Raw genomic sequence first — 24,399 nt, forward strand, 5'->3', positions numbered from 1 at the left:
AGGGGGCCCGGGAGCACTTGCTCAGTCCCCCGCCTGCTCCTCCGTCCCTCCCGAGTTCCTCGCCCGCGGCGGGGGGAGCCCAGCGTTGTGCCCAAGATCGCGAATCCGAGAAACCACGGAGGAGCCGACACCGATGCAAGCACACGAGGGTTGATTTACCAGCTCGGGCTTGGGTCCAAGTGCGCCCCACGCAGCGGAGCAGGGACTTGGACCCCGAGACCAAGAGGCGTAGCGGCTTTATAGGGCCAGGGGCCCTGGGATACGCAGAAAGTTGCACAGTCACGCGGGTCCACACGCAGGCGGCGATTGAATTACATTTTACCTACAGTATCCATTTGAGCTGGGCTATCCTGGGCCGCTTTCCGATTAGGGTGTGCCCCGGGCTGGACTAGGGCGGGGCAGCGCCCTAAGCCAGAGCAGGTCCGGGGCCTGCGAGGCCGGGTGGCCGGGCGGTGGGCGCGGCGGGGGCTCCGGGGCCCCAGCAGGACCCCCAGGTCCGCAGCGGCGCTTCCCGGGCCCGGAGCCGGCGGTGCTGGGCGAGGAGGGCGCCCCCGGCTCGCCCCCCCCACCCCCACCCCACCCCCACTGGACCCGCAGAGCCACTAGGACCCTATTCAAGACATTCGTGCATCACGCTTCTGGGCGCTTCTGTACGCTCGCCGATCAGGTGGAAGTCCTCCCCGGAATCACCGCTTGGGGACGGCTTCTGGGCAATGCGTGTTCTCTCCAGCTTATAATTCTTTTTTTAAAGATTTATTTATTATTTATTTATTTATTTATTTATTTATTTATTTATTTATTCATTCATTCATTCATGAGAGAGAGAGAGAGAGAGAGGCAGAGACACAGGCAGAGGGAGAAGCAGGCTCCATGCACCGGGAGCCCGACGTGGGATTCGATCCCGGGTCTCCAGGATCGCGCCCTGGGCCAAAGGCAGGCGCCAAACCGCTGCGCCACCCAGGGATCCCCCAGCTTGTAATTCTAATCAGCGTTTGCCCCGGGTGCTCCCCGAGAATGGGGCGATGGTCCCTCGGCTGCTAAGGCGGCGGCGACTCCCTGCCACTTGTCCACCTTTGCTGCTGTTGCAAATGTCTCTGCACGAGGGAAGGGCGCTTAACTTCCTGAACACGTAAAATAACTCCGAGAAACGCCTGCTTTGAATTTCTGATTACCCTCCTTCCACCCAAGATAATACTGTATTGTTTCTCGAAAGATCTAGTATCTTGAACAAGATAATTATACTCCTTTCCTAATCTTCGAGTTCCCCCCCCCACTCTGTGAAATGCAAGAAAGCGACCTGTTTCAGAAAGATGGAAGTTTAAATTTAATCACGTTGTCTCTGATCTTCAAGTGAAATTTAATTATCGTTGTCTTGACGTACATCGACTAATGTACAAACAGTGCCAATGAGTGCGGGAAAGTGGCAACGTGAGCTAAAGGAAGGGGAGACTTGAGAGGAGTTTGACAGGAGTTTGGAAGTGTCGAGAATACGATCTGATTCAGCAAGTTCAAGCTCTTTCCTTCCTAAAAATGCAATTGGTATTAAAATGCAATATTGCTTGGCAGTGCAAATATGAATATTTAACGGTAACAAGCTGATGCGGTTTAAATGTTCCTGGGCCCCGGTGTAACAGAGTTTTGCGAGGAAAATTTACTTTCATGAGGTGAAAGGAGGTGTTTGGAATGAAGTAGGATATCCTTGAGGATTTTTATCACCCATTAAAGCTTAAGAAAGGCTGTTTCATCAGAGAATTGAGTTTGATCATCAGAAAACCAGGATAAACTTTGCCCTTAACAGACAGGCCTAGTAGGGAAGGAACTTTCCCAAGTAAAATTAAGGTTTTGGTATTTGTTGTATTTAGACAAAGTTCTCCAGACGAACAGAACCAATGGATGTGCAAATGCATGAAGAAGGGGATTTGCTTCAAGGAATTGGTTCACGCTGGCGGGAGGCTGGCAATCCACTGGCTGGCAGGAAGCTGGGCGAGTGGAGGTGAGCCATGCAGCGGGTAAGTCCCCAGGCCCTCACCACAGGCTGCCGACGTCCCTCTTGTTCAGAGCGGGCCAATCCTTTGTCCTGTTCAGGCCCTCAGCTGGGGGAGGAAGCCCACCCACAATCCGCTTTTACTCAAAGTCCACCGACTGATTAATTTCTTCATTATTTAAGCATATTGCCCGGCAGCGTTAGTGCCATGCACCTTTCTGTGGCCAGAGTCAGAAGAACCGTGACACTGGTACCTCCTAGAGACCTTTGCTGTCGTGAGCCCTGAGGAGCAGAGACAACACAGGGTGTGGTCCTGCCTCCGTCTAGGAGAGCTCTTTCCCCAAAAATACATAGGCATTGGGATTTGGGTCAACCTGCCCACTAGCTGAAGATCTCAAGGTATTGCCCCCTGGAGGGCGAATGCCTGGGACCAGCGTCAACCACACACCCTATTGAGCAAGTGAGAAAAACGAAATGGCACCGTGATAAAATAGTATATAGCAAAAGGGAAAGAAGAGATCAGCCTGAAAAGTTGTGTCAGTTCTGGTTGTTCAAAAAAGTTCTGGAGATGAACGGTGATGATGGTTGCAGAACGATGTGAATCTACCTAATGGCACTAAACTTATACTTAAAAATGGTTAAAATGGTAAATTTGATGTCACAGATATTTTGTCATAATTTAAAAACTTACCTGGACTATTTTCCCATGTTTAATCTCCTGTTTATTATAAAATAGAAGTTATTTAAACATTTCTTTAACTACAATGGGTATAAAATAGACCCAGAGACTAATCAAAAGTAGTTTTTCCTATGGGAGGCCCTTGGTCTACGTGAGACCTTAAAGTATAAAAAAGGAATATTTTACTGTAGGAAATATTTTACTTTTGGAGGAAAAAAAATGGACAGAGTCCTACCTGAGGTGACATGCAAAAACAAACAAACAAACAAAATCGGGAGCCTTAAAGACTTAAATATAAAAATTGGAACTTTTGAAGTTAAAAAATGTACATAAAGAGGCTTATATATAGAAAGCTTTTTATCATCAAGGAAAGAACTATACAAAAAAGATTAGATCACATGAAACACAGAAATAAGAAAACAAATACAAAAATCAATACTTACTAAAAACATTAAAATGCATTCAAGTTTACTCATATCAAACAGATATAAGTTTTTTACCTTGGAGTATTCGTCAATTAGTGAAATAAGCAGTTTGACATCATAGCAAAGTGTCTAGCTGAAGAACTCGAATTACTGTTCTTATTAAATTTGCCAACAGTGAAACCACAGTACTTTGACCTTTACAAATTTGTGTAGGAAATTTTTGAACAAGCTCAATGAGGAAGCACAGAGATGATTAGGTCTGTTAACACCTACACAGCAGACTCAAAAACAAAACAAAACAAAAAAAACCAGCATTTATTAAATTTAAGAAAAGAATTGCTTAAAACAATCAAAGTAGAATTATTATTATATCAAAGGATAATAACTGGATTCATTTCTATAGAAGACAGAAAAAGAGGAAATAGTATCCACAGGATAGCTTATACTGTAGTTGAACATTTTGGATATTCTGAGACACCAATTTCTCAGTAGGTTATGAAAGATGGTCAGAAAATATTTCCCGATGATATTTTAAAACAGAAGAGATTTTCTTCTATCTCAGGTACTTCTGTTTGGCTGGAAACCCTACTAAAAACCTTCTCAAGGACCACTCTGGAGTTGTGGTTCCAAATCCAGACTTTATGCAACATAGCTTTGGAAAAAAGAGTGTTTTAAATAGATCTCAGTGCTCAATAAAACCAGCTGTCATGCTTCAGGCTGAACCATTGCTCTACCTTTATAGATTCCACTTACACTTGGTACTTGATTTGCTACAATATCGAGCAAACAGAGCAGGTTATTCTCTCCACCGAAGGAACCCGGTGGTTCTGTGAAAATTCGGTATTCTCTCAGGGTCCACCAAAAGCGGATTAAGTACAGTAACCACGTGAACCACGTGAAAACACCTCACTCAGAGTCTGATCGTGGGAGTCGCCTCAGCAAATAAGACTTGGCACACTAAGGAACACCCATTTGAGAATTAGGAAATATATATATATTCATATAATCAAAGCTGGATTTACATTAGTGCTACAAATAATTATATTAATACGGAGAATGATTACTAGGTGCCAGTCCCTTACTGAATCCTTCAATAACTTTCTGAAGGAAAGGTAGTATTGTTGTCCCTTCCTTTTTTTTTTTTTTTAAGATTTCTTCATTTGATAGAGAGACAGAGAAAGAGAGAGAGCGCATGCGAGTGTGGTGGAGGGAGGGGCAGAGGGAGAGGGAGCATCTCAAGCAGGCTCCGTGCCCGGGGCTGAGCCAGACGTGGGGCTCGAACTCATGACCCTGAGATCATGACCTGAGCCAAGATCATAAGTCGGTTGCTCAACCGACTGGGCCACCAGGTGCCCCTTATTGTCCCTTTCTATGATGAGGAAACTTAAGTACAGAAGGGTTAAGAGAAATGTGGAGATGGGAAAGGCCATGGAGGACAATGGGGTCGGAGAACAGCCTGAGGGTAGGTTATGGGAGGTTGAGGATAGCGCGATAGAAGCCTTGTGTTCTCTTCAAGGCAGGCCTTGGTGAGCTTCTGAGGACAGGAATGACCAACTGCGGATGTGTTTATAGCATTGTGTGTAGTTCTTAGTCCCCTGGTGAATATGTGCCAGGGGGGAAGTGTAGTCTGGAAGTATTGAAGTGGCTTTGATATTAGGTAGAAAAGAGGAGCACGAGCATGGGAAGGAGGTCTTCTTAGTTCGAGACACTATGAAGGAAGGATATAAAGAACTTGAGTGCTAATTGTGTGTCATGAGAGGGACAGGAAAGTCGAGGACATTTTCTTTTTATTTCATAGCAAAGGTAGGATTGTGTTTCGAGAGTAGGATCTACACACAGTTGACCATAATTTCTGAAACGTGTTAATTATCCAGGTCATTGACTTTCATAAGTTTTTAATTTGTTTATTCAGATTTTAAACATCCTGCCAACATCCAGGTCTCTTAATACATGAGGAATGAAGCCAAGGATATTTTTGAATTTATGACTAAATAACAAAAGAGGTTTAAATCAACTCAAGGCAGTTAGGGGAATAGATTATTTCAGTAAATGTTTCTCGAACGAATGGGTCAAGCAGGTAAACTGACCTTTCCTCCCAGAGCTTCACGGAAAATGGTTCTGAAGTCGAGGACGTTTTTGGCAACTCTTCTGAGTCTAATCAAAAGTTCAGACAATGAAACAGCAGTCACAGGATTTAGACGCTCATAACTCCAAGAAAGTAGAGGAGGAGAAGAAATTTGAGAAGCTGTACCTCCAATTGTACATGCAAGGAAATAGCCCCGTGTATATCGGAGTGTGAGCGAGCAGTGAGACTCCCTTGCGCCTTCTTCTACTCGTTCTGGTTGTTCTTGGCATCTTTTACCCATTCTTCTCTCTCCTCCCATACTAATCTCCTTACCACTCAATTCAATTTTCCACCCTTCATCCAGTGTCTGCCCTCCTTCATTCTGGAGACACCTCAATTTTCTTCTAATTGCATACCTTCATGCTTTCCTGTGTCTACAGTGTTTCCCCTTCTTGGGTTTGCCAAATGCCTTCCCTCACAGTCTTCAAAGATCTCTTTCATTTCCCTTCCCACCCCCCGTTGCCCCCCGCAGCCCGTCAAGACCGAGTGCATGATACTGAATCTCTCCTTTCTTCTAACGTGCTACTTGCCCACTCCTCAAAAACCACAGGTGCTGAACTCAAAACATAACCTAATACTTATTTAGAAGAGGCTTGCTTTGGCACTAACATCACCCAGGGTGGATAATTCTGTTTAACTACATTCATATAGTGTGGTCTGAAATGGAGGCATGTAGACAACAGGAGTCGGTTTTAGTTAGCTCACCTGGAAGAGCAGAGGCGGGGCCCGATGGGACCCAATGCACTATTAATAGGTGCTGGGGTGGAGCCCGATGGGACCCAATGCACTATTAATAGGTGCTGGGGGGCTGGATACCATCTTGTGACACCCATAAGGAGGAATCAGACAAAGGCTGTGGGCAGAATGGCCACATCCTGGCTGCGTATGTTTGCGCTTCATGATGCAGGGCTTGAACCTTGAGGTCAGAGACTGAGGACAAGGAAAAGGAAAAAGAAGATGAAAATCATACATGTCTTCAGGGAGCCCCAGCCACCAAGCCTGCCTTGTCACCCCAATGGGAATGCGTTAGTTGCTCCCGAGCCCTGGTCCAGGCACCTCTTGCTGGTCCTTCTCCTGCCCTCTGCCCTCCGCCCCATTAGCTAATCACGGAGCAGGAGCCGTTCCAGTAGCACGCACTGCTTCTTCTAACTCTGCAAGTAAAGCTAACACTCACGGCTTAATCACTTTTCTCTCAACAGGTAAGGATAATAAAACAGTGGGGAAAATGACAAAATTTAGTGCACCATGTTCCGTGTTAGGAGTCATGCACTAACTTTTTTCCGTGGCGTTCAATCACTTATTGGAGCGCGGCAAGAAACGCAAGCAGGGGCGACCCCAGCGTCCTGGTTTCTGAAATCGGGATGAACGGTGCCCAACAGTTCAAATCCTGGGAGGAGTGGGGTGGGGGGGTGGCCGTAGGACTGACTGCGACACGGCAGTGCAGGGCAGTACAGGACTGAGCACACAGCCTTGGGCTGTCTCTTGGTGGTGCACCCCAAGTGCCCAGGGCCGACTGGGGCAAAACTGATGACGTGGAAGCTCCGGAAGGGACGCTACTTGAGTGTCCTGCTTGCAGATGAAGAAGCCAAGGCCCAGGGCTCCTGGGTGGCTCAGTCGGTTGAGCTTGTTCCTTGGGCTCTGGTCATGATCCTAGGGTCCTGGGATCGAGCCCCACCACGGGGTCCCTGCTCAGGGGGGGAGTCTGCTTCTCCCTCTCCTCCTATTTACCCCTCTGCCTACTTGTGCTCGCTCTCTGTCTCTCTGTCAAATAATTAAATAAAGTAAAAAATAAAATAAAATAAAAACCAAGGCCTGTGAGGTCAAAGTGACTCTCCCAAGTGACTTTGAGTGTTGAATAATAATGGGCATTGAGTAATCTGACTCCTGTGACAGATTACTGAATTAAGTAGCATCAGTGAACTCTGATATATATTTCAAATTTTGATTTATTATGTCTCTGGTAAACACATTTCTTTTAACATAAAACGTTGACAAGCAGTAGCTACCTACTAAGTAGATTCTATTGGGTTATAGTCGACAACACCAGTGTTTTTCAGCATGAAGTCTCCTCCGAGGACCACTGAAAAGTACTCTTCCCAGCTTCTTACAATTGGGGGAAGACATATGGCCAAGAGTCACATGTGTTCTTCTGAGTGGAGGCGATGAACAGTTGCATGAGTTTTTCAACTCTCTCTCTTTCATTGTCTACAGTAGAGGCAATGGGTTGAGATGCTGAGCCACAGGATTGAAGCAGCCTGGATCTTTTCGTCATTACATGGATGATCGGCTGCTGTGGAGAACTGGCTGAAGGAGAAAAATCCGTTTTCAGTGTCTGAGATTTGGGAACGGTTTGTTACTGTAACATAAGCAGAGCCCATTCTAACCAAGAGAGAGATATTGGCCTTTTTATGAGTTTGTTTGCCATGTTTCTTATTCTTTAACATTATGCTGTATGGAGAGGATTGCGTTATTATTTGTGTCAGATAAATGGTGATCGGAAAGAAATTTTTCTTGCTGTATGGTTTACCTTGTGTGGTGCTCTACCAAAGAGATCTTTTGTTTGTGAGTCTGTGATTCCCCGTCAGGTCTGTCCTGGATGGCTTTCTCTTGTAGGATGGGTTTTCTATCAGACAAAACCTGAAGTGAAAGCTTCAGTGCTAGTAGTTTACGAAGTGGAAACGCCAGGGAAGTCGAAGCGAGGTGGAAGGAAGACAAGGCCAGGAAAGGAGGACAGGTATTCAGGAGGTAAGTTACAGAGCTGGCCATGGCTTTGTGAGAAACTGGTTTCTCAAAATGTCTTCAGAGAAGCTGAATGAAGCTACTTGGCCTCCAAATAGCATGGAGGATAGACAGACGGAGAGGAAACTGTATCCTTTCATCCGTATCTCACATTGGTCAACGTTTGCCCCATGGGACGTGAGCTCCCTGACGTTTCTGGTTTGTGTATGCAAGGGTGGGACAGCACCTCATGGCTCAGGGGTGATGCGGAAGTCCAGGGGCAACAGATGAGGCTGCGGTGCTGAGCGCAGCGTGTGGGACTGGGAACGCCGCCACAGCAGACAGCCGAGAACATTCCATGGTGGTGCAATAGCTCTCTGCCTTTGCTTTGGTCTCTCCGGCTAGATAGCATGGCGAATGAGCACACCTTGGGGGCTGCATAAACTGAATTGGTTAGAGTTTTATGACTTTAACAAGACAATAATAGTGTAGCTTATTTAAGGATTAAAAGATACAGTGCAAAAAATAAAAATAAAAAAAAATAAAAGATACAGTGCATACAAAATGCTTAGCATAGGGTCTGTCACAGATTAACTGGTAACTGGAGGCCCTTCCCCCCAAACAGTCTGGTAGTGATATAGCTTGCTAAGTATACATAGGATTTTGCGTATTTCTTACTTATTGTTCTTTTATTAGATCTCTGAACAGAAGGAAGGGTAGCTCTCATTCCTGTCTAACTGGAGAGCAGGGGGTGGGGCAAGAAAGGCAACAGAGGCATTCAGTTACTTCCCAAGACCGGTCATACTTGAGAGATCCAAGAATAGGAGCCCAGTTTCTCATTACCAATATGTCCAGTTCTCTTTCTTTGAGACTATTTTCTTAAATCACCATACTTTTTTTCTAGTAATTTAATTGAGAACAGAAGTAGCTGACAAGCAACAACAACAGCAACAAAAGCCCAAACATAACTGTTACTCTAGCATTTCAATCTGGCACTTGATACCTGGATTTTTGGTAGCTATGAAGAGCTAAATGCTCCTTAAAAAAAAGAGAAAGAATTCTTCTATTCTTTTTATAACTTAAGAAAAGTTGGGCCTTCGGGGCACCTGAGTGGCACAGTCGGTTGAGTGTCCAACTCTTGGTTTCGGCTCAGGTTGTGATTTCAGGGTCAGGGGATCCAGCAGCCTCAGGCTCCGTGCTCAGTGAGGCGTCTGCATGAGAGTCTCTTTCTCTCTCTTCCTCTGCCCCACGCTTGCACTCTCTTGCTCTCTTGCTCTCTCCAATAAATAAATAAATCTTTTAAAAATTTACTTAGAATAAACAAAAGTTGAGCCATCAATTTACATCTGATATATAAAGCTGAAGTGTCTAGAGAGGTCAAAATAAATAGTGTGCAAGTGTAAAATTCATATTTCTTTTCCAACCACTCTTTCATGAAAAAACGGATAAAGAAATTGATGTGTTATTTTGTGCAAGTAAGTAAGTGGAAATCTTGGATATCTGGCAAAAATGGGTGATGAGATATTTCTCTGTGGACTGTGGACAGTTCTAAATAATTTTTTTCATGAAATGTATTTTTTTTTGGCACTGTAGACATTTATTTTTATTTTTATTTTTTTATTATTTATTCATGATAATCATAGAGAGAGGAGAGAGAGGCAGAGACACAGGCAGAGGGAGAAGCAGGCTCCATGCACCGGGAGCCCGACGCGGGACTCGATCCCGGGACTCCGGATTGCACCCTGGGCCAAAGGCAGGCGCTAAACAGCTGAGCCACCCGGGGATCCCCCACTGTAGACATTTCTAAGTAATTTTTTCAGAAATGTAACTGTTTGCTTATAAGACGTATATCGTCATACAAGAGAATAAGCTGAGATAAGCAAGAAGAAAAGACATTGATGTGCAATCTGAATGACCAGAATTCACTTTATTTAAACATCTCAAAATCAGTTTCCATTCTCACTCACTCTTCCTTTCTCCTTCTTCCATATAGTCTCTCCCTCTTTCCTTTTTCTTTCTCTTTGGTCTTTTTTCCATATAAAGTTATTCTGTGCTAACTGGATTTTGATTCTCAACATTATAGACTCTAAGAATATTTTGAATTCAAGGGGAAATTTTATTTCCACAAATTTCTACTGCCTTAGCAATTGTATCTGGTCCTTCTCAGAGCGTTGCGAACTAGAGGATTCCCCTTGACAGTTGTACAAGCTACACTCAGAGCTGGTTTTGCTAGAAGACACGTAGGCTAATATCCTAAGAACTTGGTTGCATCGGCTCAGACAGTGAGAATCATCAGTTCCATTGGTTCCCCATCTGCACGGGGGAGTGAGTGATGCTGAGGCATGGCCCTCGTCACTCACCATTAGGAGCCACCCCAGCGATTTATGGTCTTCATCATGAAGTGGCGAGGTGACTGATCACAGAATCGTAAAACCGTAGGTGTGTTATTTTCAGAATTTCAGAGATTTCAAGGATACTACTAAAATTGATTGACTAGGCTAATAAAAAAAAAAATCACACCCTAGGAATATTTGGTTACTAAGAGTCATCAGCCCTGTGGAATGGAAATCATTCAGAGAAAATCCCCAAATTACCAAAAAAAAAAAAATCCTAAAATAAATTTGCAATATCACACTGTCTTCACTATTTTTGTAGCCTGTGCCATCCTGTCTGTGGTCTGTGCAGACAAGGAGCATCAGGAGGAAACGGCTCTTACATTGAAAAGGTGCAGAAGTATAATTTATGACACCTTTGCAAACACACTGGGGACTGGGACATCATTTCACTTTCAGCTACTAGCGTGCAGGAAAAGCAAAGGAAAAGTATTAATGTGATACATCATTGCCTTTGGAAATTGGGAGAATAATTAAGTTCCTCCCTGACTCCCATTAACACAGTTTGCCATTTGCTATAACCATCCAGCCCCTACATACACCTTGGAGTGATCCTTTATGAAAGAAACAATGAGAAATCCCAAAACTTGAGGCAAAAATTCTACAAAATGCAACCTGGGAATGCCATTAGTAGGCCAGCAACATTTTTGGTGGCCCCCTACTGTGTTTCACCTAAAGGTTGCAAACTGCAAATGTGAATGCAATTGGATTTTGTGTCGTCGATTCAGTATGTCAATCAGGCATGTTGTTAAAGAAAAGGCAATTTAATTAAACAATGTTGACAATTCAGTCCAAATGGACTAGTTGTAAATATAACCACAGCCATGGTGATGTTTCTTGAGGTTCTCCGGCTATATGTGTTACCTGAAGCAAGGGAAGGCCAAGTCCAGAAGCATTTATCAAATGCCTACTATGTGCTCAGGTTATATACAGGCACACTGTGGGTTCAGTTTCAGACCATCATAATTAAGCCAGCATCTCAATAAAGCAGATCAAGTAGGTTTTTTTGGCTTCCCAGGGCATATACAGTTAGTTTACACTAACTGTAGTCTTTTAAGGGTTCTATAACATTATGTCTAAAACATAATGTAGATACCTTAAGGAAAAAATATTGCTAAAAAATGCTAATTATCATCTGAGCTTCAGTGAGCTGTAATCACTGATGCCCATAACAAATAAAATACTAATGAAAAAGTTTGAAATATTGCAGGAATCCACAAAATGTGACACAGAAACATGAAGTGAGCCAATGCTGTTGGGAAAATGGTGCTGACAGACTTGCTCAATGCAGAGTTGTCACAAACCTTCCATTTGTAAAAACAAAACAAAGCAAAACAAAACAAAACACACACACACGCAAAAAAAACCCTCAGTATTTGTGAAGTACAACAAAGTGCAATAAAATGAATGACACCGTACTACTAAGAAGTATAGGACAAACTGTCCTTGAGGGACTTTCAAATGCTATTTAATAGAGGTGAAAAGGTTACAGAGAGCACAGTGCATGATAGAAGTCCCAGAGAGTGGGAATGTCAGAGGCATTTAGAAGCAGGTGAGGCCTGGCTCTGGGAAGTGGTCAGAAAAACCTAGCAAGAGAGTGAGGCCTGGGTAGTAGTTGGGCTGGTCCTTAAATGATGACTATAGGTCAGGATGAAAAATAACAGTGGGGACTAGAGGGCAGAGCAGAATCAGATGGAAAAAACCAAGAAGGAACAAGGCATGTGTTCATTTTCTCAGTTAGTTCAGTAAATATTTGTGGAGTGAGGTCTGTGTGTCCTACATTCTGGCAGGTGCTGGAGAGACAGACAGACAGAGCAGACACTGTTCTCTTATGGAGATTTCAGGTAACCTGGCGGGGGTCACGCTGGCTGCAGAGGAGAATGAGATGAAGTTGGAAGATCTCGTCCTCTCCTATTGCATCCCCCCACCCCCACCCCACGGCCAGGTAGCACACACCTGCATGGTTTAAAAAGCACTGATATTGGGAACCTGGCTCATCAATGTGTGTGTGTAGAATAATGGCTTAGGGTGGGCACCCAGAGTCCCGATCTCTCAGGAATTGCTTCTTTTAAGAGCAGGTAGGCCTCACTTCAGGTCTGCGATGGTTGGTGAAGGTGAAGGAAAGAAGGGAATTTTATTTTTGACCCACTGTGTGCCAGACACTGCACCAGATCTCTCATTCTCACAGCGATTTAATTAATGTGGTTACAACAAAACCATTATTGCCACTATGCAGATGAAGAAACTCAACTTCGGAGAGATTTAGTAGCTGCTCCGAGAACATACAACCTGTGAATTGGGGGAGCCAAACTTGTAACTCAAACACAATTAATTCCTCTGCTCATTGTCTTACCCGCAATTACTATTCTGCTATATTGCTATTGAGAAAAATGAGGGCGTTAGGATCAGAAGCCATTTTAAGAAGGATTATAATGAACTCTAGCAATAGAATTTAGAATCCTATTCTCTGTTCTCAGACATAAACTTCCAGTGTAAGGGATCTGGGTTAATAATAATAGGTATGTAAGAGGAAATAAAAAGAAAAGTAAAGACAACCCTAAGGGTAGTAATAATTAAATTTTAACAAGAAAGGCCTATGTAGACAGAAACCAATTACATTTAGCAAAATATACTTGTGCCTTTTGAAATGATTTCGAAGTATGGTTTTGGCTTTGAACAAAAACCTAGGGAGGGCGACTTCTTTGGAGTCCTCTTCCATTGGCAAAAGCCGTATATGGTAGGCAGACTAATGGCTCCTTAAATATGCCCGTGCCCTGGAACCCGCAAATATGTTAACTTACATTCAAGAGAGACTTTGCAGATGTGATTAAAGGAAGAATCTTGAGTTGGCAGTTATCCTGGACTGCAGATAGGCCGAATGCAATTGTGCGGACCCTTTTGAGAGGGAGGCAGATGGGCCACAGAGAAGACCATGTGACAATAGAAGTGGAGTTGGACCTGTGAGCTGGACCCGGGCACTCACCCCTTCTCCTGTTTTTGGAATGTGCCTTCTGCTTGCCTTCCCTGTGTTAGAAGCCACCCCAAGGACACAGCCCTTAGATAGTGATGTATTGTTGACATCATCTGGACCATATACGTGACTGAACCCAGTCAAGGCCTCTATTTCAACTTTGAAGATTATGGCGGGTGGGTGCAGACATCTACCGGTCTTATAGTCACCCAAGATGGGCCTCGTTAAGTTCCCTGTTTATTAATCCTGCCACCCACCAATCTGGACCGGTCCGCCTCTTTCTTCCATCTGTCCTTGCCTTCCATCCATGTATGGGAGTCAGTTTGCAAACCGACACGAGGGGATGAAGGAGATACGATGATATTATGAGCCAAGGAGTACAGGCCTCCTCTGGAAACTGGAACAGACAAGAAAACACATTCTACCCCAGAGCCTCCAGAAGGAATGTAGCACTCGACAACTCATTTCAGACTTCTAAGTTCCAAAACTGTAAGTTCATCATTGTATTAGTTTTAGTCATTTAGTTTGTGGCGACTATGACCAGCAGTAATAGGAAACTAATACACTATATGGAATACCTAGTAGGTAGTGAATTGGGGGCTGCAATGATTTCTGACACCGACTACTTGGACTTGGGCCGAACTTCATAGCTTAAGGGCATCATCCTCTACAAGACTGCCCTCACTTCAGTCATAAGCTTGGTGTCCACAGGCCATTATCACTTCTGACCAACTAACTACAGGTCAGGGTTTCATACTCACCCCTCAGTTTTGATAATTCGCTAGAATAACTTACATAGAACTCAAAGAAGCATTATACTTGTGCCTACACCTTTATATCTTTATTACAACAGACAGATACTAATTAGAACCAGCTAAAGTGAGAGATGTGCAGGGGGAGATCTGAAAAAGGTCCCAGATGTGAAGCTTCTGTGGCTTCTCCCCATACAGTCAGGATGCATTATCCCTCTGGCACATGGATATGTGACAATAACAGGATATTGCTAATCAGTGAAGCTCACCCAAGCTTCAGGGTCCAGAGTTTCTGCTGGAACCTTGTTATACAGGCACAGCTGATTGAATCACTGGCTATGTGGTTGACCTTAATCCCCAGTAGCCTTCCTGTCTTCAGCAGTTCGGCTAATATCACATGGCTCAAAGCCTCAGTCCTCTATTCTTATGGGAAGTCTTTCTAACACGGCCAGCCCCCATTCTGAGACATCTTGTTAGCACAGACTATCTAAGGGTTGACTGTGAATCATTTCATTGGCATCAACTCAAGCGTGGTCAGGCCCACGGTGAATCATACTCCTAGCACACAGAAAATTCCAAAATTTAGAGGTTACCTTTCAGGAACCAGGGACTAAGTCCAGCCAAATTATTTATTATGCAGGGGCTCTGTCTAAAATTTCTTCTGAAATTACTAAGCCTGTGTTGACCTGGGGATGAGACAGATGCTGTGCCTACAGGGTTTGGAACAATGATGCACGTGAGTGATATTGTACCTGTCTCAGAAATACTGCAACTTGGTTTGTAGCAGAAAGATTAATTTTTGAGTTGGGGAGCCCACCTTGGCTAGGATTGGCTAAGGGCTCAGTAGGAAAGAAATAAAAATAAACTTCTTTTTCTTTCTTTCTTTCTTTCTTTCTTTCTTTCTTTCTTTCTTTCTTTCTTTCTTTCTTTTTATTTATTTATTTATTTATTTATTTATTTATTTATTTATTTTTATTTACTCATAAGAGACACACAGAGAGAGAGAGGAACAGACACAGGCAGAGGGAGACGCAGGCCCATGCAGGGAGCCCGACACGGGACTCGATCCCCAGACTCCGGGATCATGCCCTGGGCTGAAGGCGGCGCTCAACCGCTGAGCCACCCAGGCGTCCCAAAAATAAAATCTTTGGTAGCTGTGATGTGGGCAGAGAGGACTATCTTACCTGCTCTCCAGCTTACATATCAGTCATTACAGATGAAGGCCTTCTTGGTAGTGTCCTGAGACATGAAATGAAATGCAGTAGAATCATTCAGTGGCAAACTGCACAAGTGCGAAATGTTGAATACCCTTTATTTTGCCTGTTTGGGGCTCATGAAAAATCTTTCAGTTTGAACAAATGCTGCAGATTTTTTTTCAATGTGAATATTTTTTTTCTTTGAAGAAGAAATGACAGCACTTTTAAAGGACTTGTCAACATGGGAAAAATGTTCTAGAACAGTGGGGGCTTCCTGATGTCTGAGTGAAGCCCAGACTTATGAAAAAACATTTAATAATAAAAAGGAAAAAAAAAAAAAAAAACCTCTTGAGCCAACCTAATAGGAAAAAGATGTCTTCAAGACAGATGGGAGGAACAAGAGAGAGGGGACATGATTTCAGTAGGTTCTCCTGGAGGATCCCATAACAAGAGACACATGTACTTGCAAACTGCCAGGTTAAATTTGTGCCAAAAGAAGAAACCTGGAGTAATTGGTGCCCCAGGACATCAGCAGTCTGATGCTGGGTTTTCTTCAACAAGGCTGTGAGAAACACAAATTAAAGGGTGCACTTCTCAGAGCTCTTTTTTCCCCAGTCACGTGGTCACTGTGATTGGGACTTTGCAATGGCACCGGTGAGTCAGGGTTCTGGTGCCTGTCCCTGCAGCAACAGCACAGACTTACCCTTTAATGGGGATGAGTGCATGAGTAGGAATCTTTGGCAGGTGATTGTAGCAGGTTGACTGGTGCCCCCTCCTCCACAAAGATAAGCCTCTGTTCTAACCCCTGCAACCTGTGAATTCACATTCTTTTCTTATTTGGAAAAGGGGTCTTTGCAGACCCCAAATAATTAAGTTAAAGATCTCAAGATGAGACTATCCTGGATGATCTGTCAGAGTGACAAGTCCAATGACAAGTATCCTCACAGAGGAGAGATGCATAGAGATGAAGGCCCTGGGAAGACAGGCGTAACCATTGGAGTGACCTCGCAACAAGCCAAGGGATGCCCAGAGCCCCCCAGAGGCAAGGAAGGATTCTCCTCTAGAGATTTTGAAGGGGGTATGGCCCGAGGGATGGCTTGATTTCAGACTTCTGCCCCCTGGAACTGTGAGAAAATAAATTTCTGTTGCTTTAAGCCACTAAGTTGGGACTCATTTTTTATGGCAGCCCTAAAACAAGGCAGACCATCTGGACCATATACATGATTAAGATTTGACCTTACTAATACGGTGACCATATAAATTCATGAATACAATGGATCTTTAAAAATCTATTCCTCTTATACTATAAAATGTATTAATGAACTCGCTCTCACGGATTTCTGGCGGCAGTTACCCTTTCAGCCCTAGCAACCCCTTAGATTATAGTCATTATAAACAGCACAAAGAATACAATGCGCTATCGGTAAAGAAAAGCCAAAACAGTAAGACAAGATGAATAAATCTATTGTTTAGTTAGCACTACACAAGATGTTAGTTTTATAACATTTTAAAAGAACTGAAAGAGAATCATTAGTAGCTTTGAATTTCCTTCTTAAACACCCTTTTTAAGTGTGGAATAAAGGACCAAGGCTTATTTACATATTGGTAATGCATTTACTTTCCAACCTTGGAACTGGAAGTAATGCTTAAACTTGTTAAAAATGAAGCTTTAAAATTCACAATTAGTATCAACCATAAATATATGAATCAAAAATAAGTATGATTTTGACAATTATTCAATAAACTCAAAGTAAAACATGAATCTGGATAATTAATGCTGCCAGGAATATTTGGGTTATTTTGGTAGCCCGAATTATTCAAATTCATTATCTACTGGAGCAATGCTTCTTTTCTGACTTCTAATTTCGTGTGCCAATTAATTATTTTTTCCATTTTAACATAAGCAGTAATTTCTCTCCATCTTCTAAATCTTTGTTAAGTGCCATGGCTAAGGGTTTACCAGCTTCCTTCCAGGGCAGCCTCAGAACAGTGCCATGTTGGGGCAGACCTGGTGGCTCAGCAGTTTAGCGCCGCCAGCAGCCCAGGGCGTGATCCTGGAGACCCAGGATCCAGTCCCACGACGGGCTCCCTGCAGGGAGCCTGCTTCTCCCTCTGCCTGTGTCTCTGCCTCTCTCTCTCTCTGTGTCTCTCATGAATAAATAAAAATAAAACCTTTTTTAAAAAAACCCAGGATGTATTGTCAATTTCAGGTCAGTCCATGCTATGGCAAGTAACGCTCAAACCCTATATGCAGAAGAGGAGAAGTAGATTAAATTAGCGGATAATCTTCATTTCTCACTTAGTATGAAAAAAACTGCACTCCTTAGTTTAATATGATATTTAAAATTTTGAATTTGGAGAAGATTGTTAAAATTTTTCAATTATGATTGTACCACTGGAGGCTCAAATGGTAGGTTTAGGAATACGGATGGATATCTTGGCAATTTTGCAATTGATAATCCAGGTTGCTTTGGGTAAATCATCAAAACTTTCTGTGCTGTAAAATGACAATGATAGTGTCATCTTCCTAGCTCCCATGACTTTGTTTTAGGGCTCGAAGGGTAGAACGAATGTGACAATGACACTGAGTATTCAAGATTATTGTCACTTGACAGCTAATCTGAGTGTGTCATTAAAATGCTGTGTATTTACCTTCCGAACACTCTCGTTCAGCAGATTTATTTTATTCTCAGGTGTGACGATCTTTTGCATTTAGTAAGTCATTTGTGGTTCACTTAAGGCTCATCATAAGCACCTGGTTAATTTTCCTTTAAGCTATTGCTGATGTCAGTGAGTGACCAAAATTCTAACAGGGCAAGTCAGGCCTTGGATGAAAAGGGTTTTTTTGCATGAAATCTGTGGCATTTCTGGTTCCTCAGTGCCTTTCACATTCACTCTCAAGTTAGAGTCAGTTGGTTTTTCAGGGAAAATCTTGGCTCCCAGAAAAAGTCTGGGCCTTCTCAGTGTCCTAGTCCTGCTCAGTTACATGAACCAGAGGAGGGCAAGCCAACTGTCACTGCAGACGCCTTCTATAATCACGATCGTAGGAAAGGAGAGTGGACCCAGGGGAACTTACTCTGTACATCGTGGGTCTTCTTCCTGGAGAATCATTTCCCCCATCTTCCATCTTTTGAACTGCTGTCAATCCATCAAGGCTCAGCTGTGCCTCTGCTTTCCTTGCCCAGTTTTTGCTTGTAGAATGAGGCACTCATCCGTCTTGGTGTCCACATCCCTTCCTGTGGTACCCAGGCAGGTCACTTATCCACGCGGGGTGTGATTACACTTGACCCTTGAACAACACATGAACCGCATGGGTCCACTTCAACATGGATTTTTTTTTTCAATACATACAGTACAGTACGGTAAATGTCTTTTCTCTTATGATTTTCTTAGTAACATTTTTTTTCTTGAGCTTACCTTATTTATTTATTTATTTATGTATTTATGTATTTATTTAATTTATTTATGATAGTCACACAGAGAGAGAGAAAGGCAGAGACATAGGCAGAGGGAGAAGCAGGCTCCATGCACCGGGAGCCCGACGGAGGACTCGATCCTGGGTCTCCAGGATCACGCCCTGGGCCAAAGGCAGGCGCTAAACCGCTACGCCACCCAGGGTTCCCATTGAGCTTACTTTATTGAAGGAATACTGCACATGATACACATACAAAATGCGTGTTCAGGGACAGCTGATGTCATTGGTAAGGCTTCTGGTCGACAGTAGGCTATTAGTAGTTAAATATGGGGGGAGTCAAAAGTTTCACAAAGATTTTCGACTGTGTGAGGGTTGGCACCTCTGACCCTCTAATTGTTCAAGGGACAGCTGTATGTTCCCGTTGCTGCCTCTTCCTTTACTCTTGAGCTCAGAGGCTGTGTCCTTTACGTTTTCCTCAGAGTGACTCTCCAGGGATGAACTCAATCAAAACTGAACGCTGGATGCATGAATGAATTCCTTCTATTTTTATAGTAGCAATGTGTTAGTGTGAAGCTTTGACTTAGGTTTTGTTCAAATTTGTTTAATGAATAGCTAAATGTAAACATTTCACTGGTTTCTGGTATTTTTTAAATAAACTATAGCTATGGAGGTAATTTTTCTAAAAATCAATGTAGTACAATGCCCCAAAGTAATGACTTTGATTTTCTGATATTTTAGATGATAGCTTCAAAAATAGCTAATGCAACTTCTTCAGCTAGGAAGGAAAGTAATTTTTATTCCTGATAGATTAAAAAAGACACACAAACAACAAACACCACCACCTTATGCCCCTCCAAAGTCAGATAAGCTTTTATTCCAGCTGCGGAAAATCATTTAGAGACTGAGAATTTGGGCAGTTCTCAGGGCATATATGGGTGGAATAACCCTTCTAACCCTGTTGGCAGCCTCGTCACTGACTTGAGGTCCTGGTAGGCTCCTCTCTGCCTCCCTTCCGCAATGACCCTGCTATTGCCTGGCAGTTGCCACCATTGTTCTGGGACCTGGAAGATCTCTTTTCTCTCTTTTGTTAGTTATTACCTGGGTCGCTGTCACCATCCATCTATCTTCTCCATTATTCTTTCTACCCTGTCCTTTTTGGCACCTGCATTCAGGAGCCTGTGCATAGGCAGAAAACTCTCAGCTGTAGGCCTGCACCTGGAGGGACACACATAATCTCCCCCCACCTAAGTGGGTGACTCTCGACGAATCCATGGGTTGACTCAGATGGATCCAAGGTTCTACATGAGCTGCCCATTCGCTCTCTGAAATACAAAACCCCAATCCACAGAAGGCAAGAATGCCCTAAGAACTCAAGAAATTTCTCAAACAGTGGGCATACTTTCCTAAATTTCTGCTGAGCTTACTGGAAATGTGGATAAGCCTGTCTTAAACCATTTGGAACATGCCATTCCCATCTCCTAATAGGTTTTTAACTCAATTTTCACATTAGAATGTATAATATTCTATAGGAAAACGGCAGCCTTGCCAATATAATTTCAAGGTGACTGCATCTTTTATGTAACATATGTCTAATGCCCTGGGTATAATAACTACCACCGTGTTACATCCCTTAAATTTCCATGGGTAATTAATTGATAACTGCTCTGTGGATGTTATATAAACCCTTTATTAAAACACATAATTCAATAAAGAAAGACTTAAGTCCAAATCAAGTGAAGGACAGCCTTTGGTTTTCTTTGCTTCCATGTGCAGCAAAATTGGGGTTGCCAGGTGCAGACCGTTGCCCTCTTCAAGGATGGGGTGATCATATTTGGGGGAAAGAGAGAAACAGCCAGCCATCAGTCTTTTCATGTAACAACCTCAAATTAAACTGTGAAAAGCACAACCAGTCTGGAGGCCTGTCCTCTGGCTGGGGTTAGCCTCTGTGGTTGGCACTTGGAACTTTCTGTAATGAAAGACAAATTAGCACACTGCATTTACAAACAGGGGAATCAATGAAACCAAAAGAAGCTGCCACAGGAAAATAAAAATTAAACGGGAGATAAAGAATGATGTCCTCAAATGTTGGAAGTACTCCTTGCCCAACAAAAGGCTCCTTTGTATTGTTTTGCTAAAGCTGACTGTAATTTCGATGTTTCATAAAAATTTAAGTGGAGATTTTCTTTCCGTGGTAGACATAAATCTCCTGGAGGAAAGATTTTATATGTAATTCCAATTTTGTGGTGCTAAGAAAACAAAGAACAGGTGAAGATTTTACTGCAGGTAATTTTGTAAATTATTAAAGAAAAAAAAACCTCCCACAGCCATGCCATAAACACGCTCTCTATCAAAAACTAAAATAGCAAATCAACAGTACCTTTTTTAGATAAAATGCTCAAACCCTAAACTAGAAATAAAACTGCCTATAAATATTTACTGGTGAGATGACTCCATGATAATAAATAGCTCTTTCAAGCCAATGCAGAAAATATCAAAATACTGAAATATCCCTGTGACTAAATATGTAAAAGAAGCAGAGCACATACCAGTGTGTGTGCCAAGGCTTTGGTGAAAACTGCATCTTTGAGATTTTAAGTTATTTAAGGGGCATGAAATACCTCATTACAAATCTGTTTTTAAGAAAGTACAGAATTAGGTGTATAATGGGATCGTTCATAAAGTGTAGGAGGCATGTTTAAGACATTTTTAAAAAAGATTTTATTTATTCATTTGAGACAGAGAGAGATACAAGGAGAGAGAGAGAGAGAGAGAGAGAGAGAGAGCATGAGCAGGGGGAGAGGCAGAGGGAGAAGCAGACTCCCCGCTGAGCCAGGAGCAGACGTGGGGCTCGATCCCTGGACCCCCAAAGGTCATGACCTGAGCCAGAACCAGACGCTTAACCACCTGAGCCACCCAGCGCCCCTTAAGAATGTTTTTTTTTTTAATCAATTTTGTTGGTCTGGCATGTATGCAGCTCAGGGAAGTTCTTTCCCATGTGTGGGAAACAATATCTACACTTGGCAGTGTGCTGGCCTCCACCTTTCCAAAGAAAGTAAAAGAACACACTTGGCCTAAAGAAATATTGCTTGAAAGCAATGGGAAAGGCTCTATGACTGGTTGATCAACATCTTTATCTTTTGACACAAAAATTTATCACAGTAGATTGTTTATTCCCTCAGTATTTAGAGAGCCATAAAAGGAAATTATGTTTGAGCTTCGTTTTATTGCTAGAAATAGTTTAATTCTGAGAGTGTGTGTGTCCTACTTTGGTCAGGAACCCACAGGCACTTTTCTATCAAATGAAACCGTTATTCCACTGATCTAAACCTAAAACATTTTAGAGGATTGTGGCAGAATTTTCAAGAAATTGAACGCACATCGAGAGAGAATAAGAGTCCGGGGAAGGCAGAGTGATGGAAGACAGAGAGGCAGAGGGGCAGACAGGGAGACCAAGGCAGAGAAGGGCAAGGGAAGAGACGTGGGGACAGAGACGAGAGTGGAAAAATCTTCCTGGTAAGCTACCAAGGGTCTAATCGTTGCTTTCAAAGTTCATTTAACAATCCTTGCCAAGGTAGCACGAATTTAATGTAATTGGTGGCCCTATTCCCATTTTTGGTTATCATATGATTAGGAATACATTTTTGGGGCAATTTATTATGTCAGTCTGTGGCTCACCGTTGTTCATGTTTGGATTTATCTTCTTAGCAGGAGTTTAAAAGACGATGGGAATTTAACAAGAGACTCACTCTGCACCACCGCCCCCCGCCCCCACCTTCTCCCCGCTCCCCCGACCAAAACAAAGCACATTGCACAGTGGTTTACCTAAAAACCCAGAAGCTGAAGCTTAATGTGAAATCAGTCTAGTGCCTGGTTCACTCAGTCAGGCCCCTGGGAATCTCATCAGATGTTGAGGCCCTGAGGTTTGAAGAGGGTGCTGCAGCTGCTTCTGGTAGAGGATCCCATGGAGCTTGGCGCCAACTTGAATTGACCTGCCCACTGTTTCCTCCAATCTAGGGTTACCTTTGGAGCATCCTAATTGGGGTGCTTGCCTGCCTGCCTTCCTTCCTTCCTTCCTTCCATCTTCCATCACCTGTCAATGCATAGGTTAGCCAAAAGACCAAGAGGTAGTCCCTCAGGCTACCCAGGACAATCTGTGTCCTAGTACAACAAGAGACAAGCTGGCTCTAGAGCAGTCACAGAGTAGCTAGTGTTACACTGCAATGGAATTACTCTTTTGCACTTTCGAGGAAGTAGGTTAGAGTCCAGAAACAGGAGCTGCTACACTATATACTGTCCTTATGGATATTCCCTGGTTCTAGTATGTGTTTATAAATTCCAAGTGACACCCCCAAAACCAACCCAGCCCTCGCTCAAATCTCAGGGTACACTGGTGTTATAACCAGGGGTGCAGACTGTGAGCACAGTCAGTAGACTCCTTTTCACTATGAGAAGGTAAATCCTGCTCCATGCTCTCCATATCGGCAATGCTTTTTAACTTTATTCTCAGACTGATTTTATTGGAGGATTGATTTTTTTTTTCTTTTTCTCATACACATTTCACTATATTATGAATAGGCTACTTTCTGTGGGAAAGGCATTTGAAAATTTTCTCAAGTTACCTTCTAAAAAATGGTACCTGAATCCCACAGCTCTTTGAAGGCTGTATTCTAGAAATTTCTCCTATATTTAAGATTTTAGGCTAATTTGCCTTTGTCCAGGCTTCTCTGTCTCTAGAGCCTTCTCTTCTTGGCCTGTTGGGCCACACCTAGTCACGTTTGAAGACTTGGTTTTGGTTTTGCCTTTTCCTAACATCTGTTCTGACCAGCCTCCTCTCTACTTCTTGCCTGGTAGCATAGATACTTCTGCCTCCTATAGATTTCCCAGGGGAGAGCTTTTGATTCTCCAAGGCACAGAGTGTTATCTTAGAAATATTTACATTCCGGTATATGACCAGGAACATAGTAGGTGTTCAACCAAATAAATGGATGGATGAAAATAATGGAAAGAGTTTAGGCTTGGTCATAGTCAGATCTGTGTGTGAAAATCTAACTTTATCTCTTATTAGCTATGGGACTTTGGGCAAATTACTTTATGTTTCTGAGTTTCATTATAAACATTTGTGAAATGGGGCTAATAATACCTGCTTCCTAAAGTTCTTCTAAGGATTAAATAAGATGTGTATATCAAGTGTCTAGGACATAATAAGCACAAAGTATAGTCCTCTTTCCCCTGCGTATACAAAAATGTGTGAATTTGTGTTTGTGGGACAGACATTGAAATAACCAACATCAGAAGAAGGGAGCATCTATAAATTTGGCATTTTGGTCTTTTCAAGAAACCTCTGCTCCTATCCTATCCCCTCACTTTGGGGATCTTTTTCTCATTATTATGTGGAATATTTTTGTAGTAGAATAAAGTTTTGGATTTAGGGACTTATCATTAATGCTTGAAAGAGCTTTGATTGGCCTTCCCATTCCTAAAATGATGAGTTAAAAATTAATGTACTTAACCGTCTTTAGCCATTTATTTCAAAGAAGATATTTGGCTATTATGTTTTTAATTTTACAAATGCCATGATCAATTTGCTTGTCACCTCCACAACTTATTCTTTCATGTGTAGCATCTGAAAATGTTTATTATTTGACTGACAGTATTTAGAATGTAATAATAATAATAAGAAATAATCAGTAATATCAAAATGAAGCTAAAGAGGGAATGTTTTAAAAGTAACAATAAAAAAG

General features: G+C 42.7%; 1 long non-coding RNA gene across 3 annotated transcripts in view; it reads left to right on the forward strand.

Moving 5' to 3' along the window:
* Nucleotides 1-24,399, forward strand: part of LOC140637834 (uncharacterized) — a 325,342-nt gene that overhangs the window by 534 nt on the left and 300,409 nt on the right. For all 3 annotated transcript variants that reach the window (XR_012034901.1, XR_012034903.1, XR_012034902.1), the window contains exon 2: nt 1,863-2,009. This is a non-coding gene — a long non-coding RNA (uncharacterized lncRNA). The remainder of the gene's footprint in view (nt 1-1,862; nt 2,010-24,399) is intronic.

Source organism: Canis lupus, chromosome 8 (genome assembly GCF_048164855.1).
Source record: "Canis lupus baileyi chromosome 8, mCanLup2.hap1, whole genome shotgun sequence".
Taxonomy (NCBI): domain Eukaryota; kingdom Metazoa; phylum Chordata; class Mammalia; order Carnivora; family Canidae; genus Canis; species Canis lupus.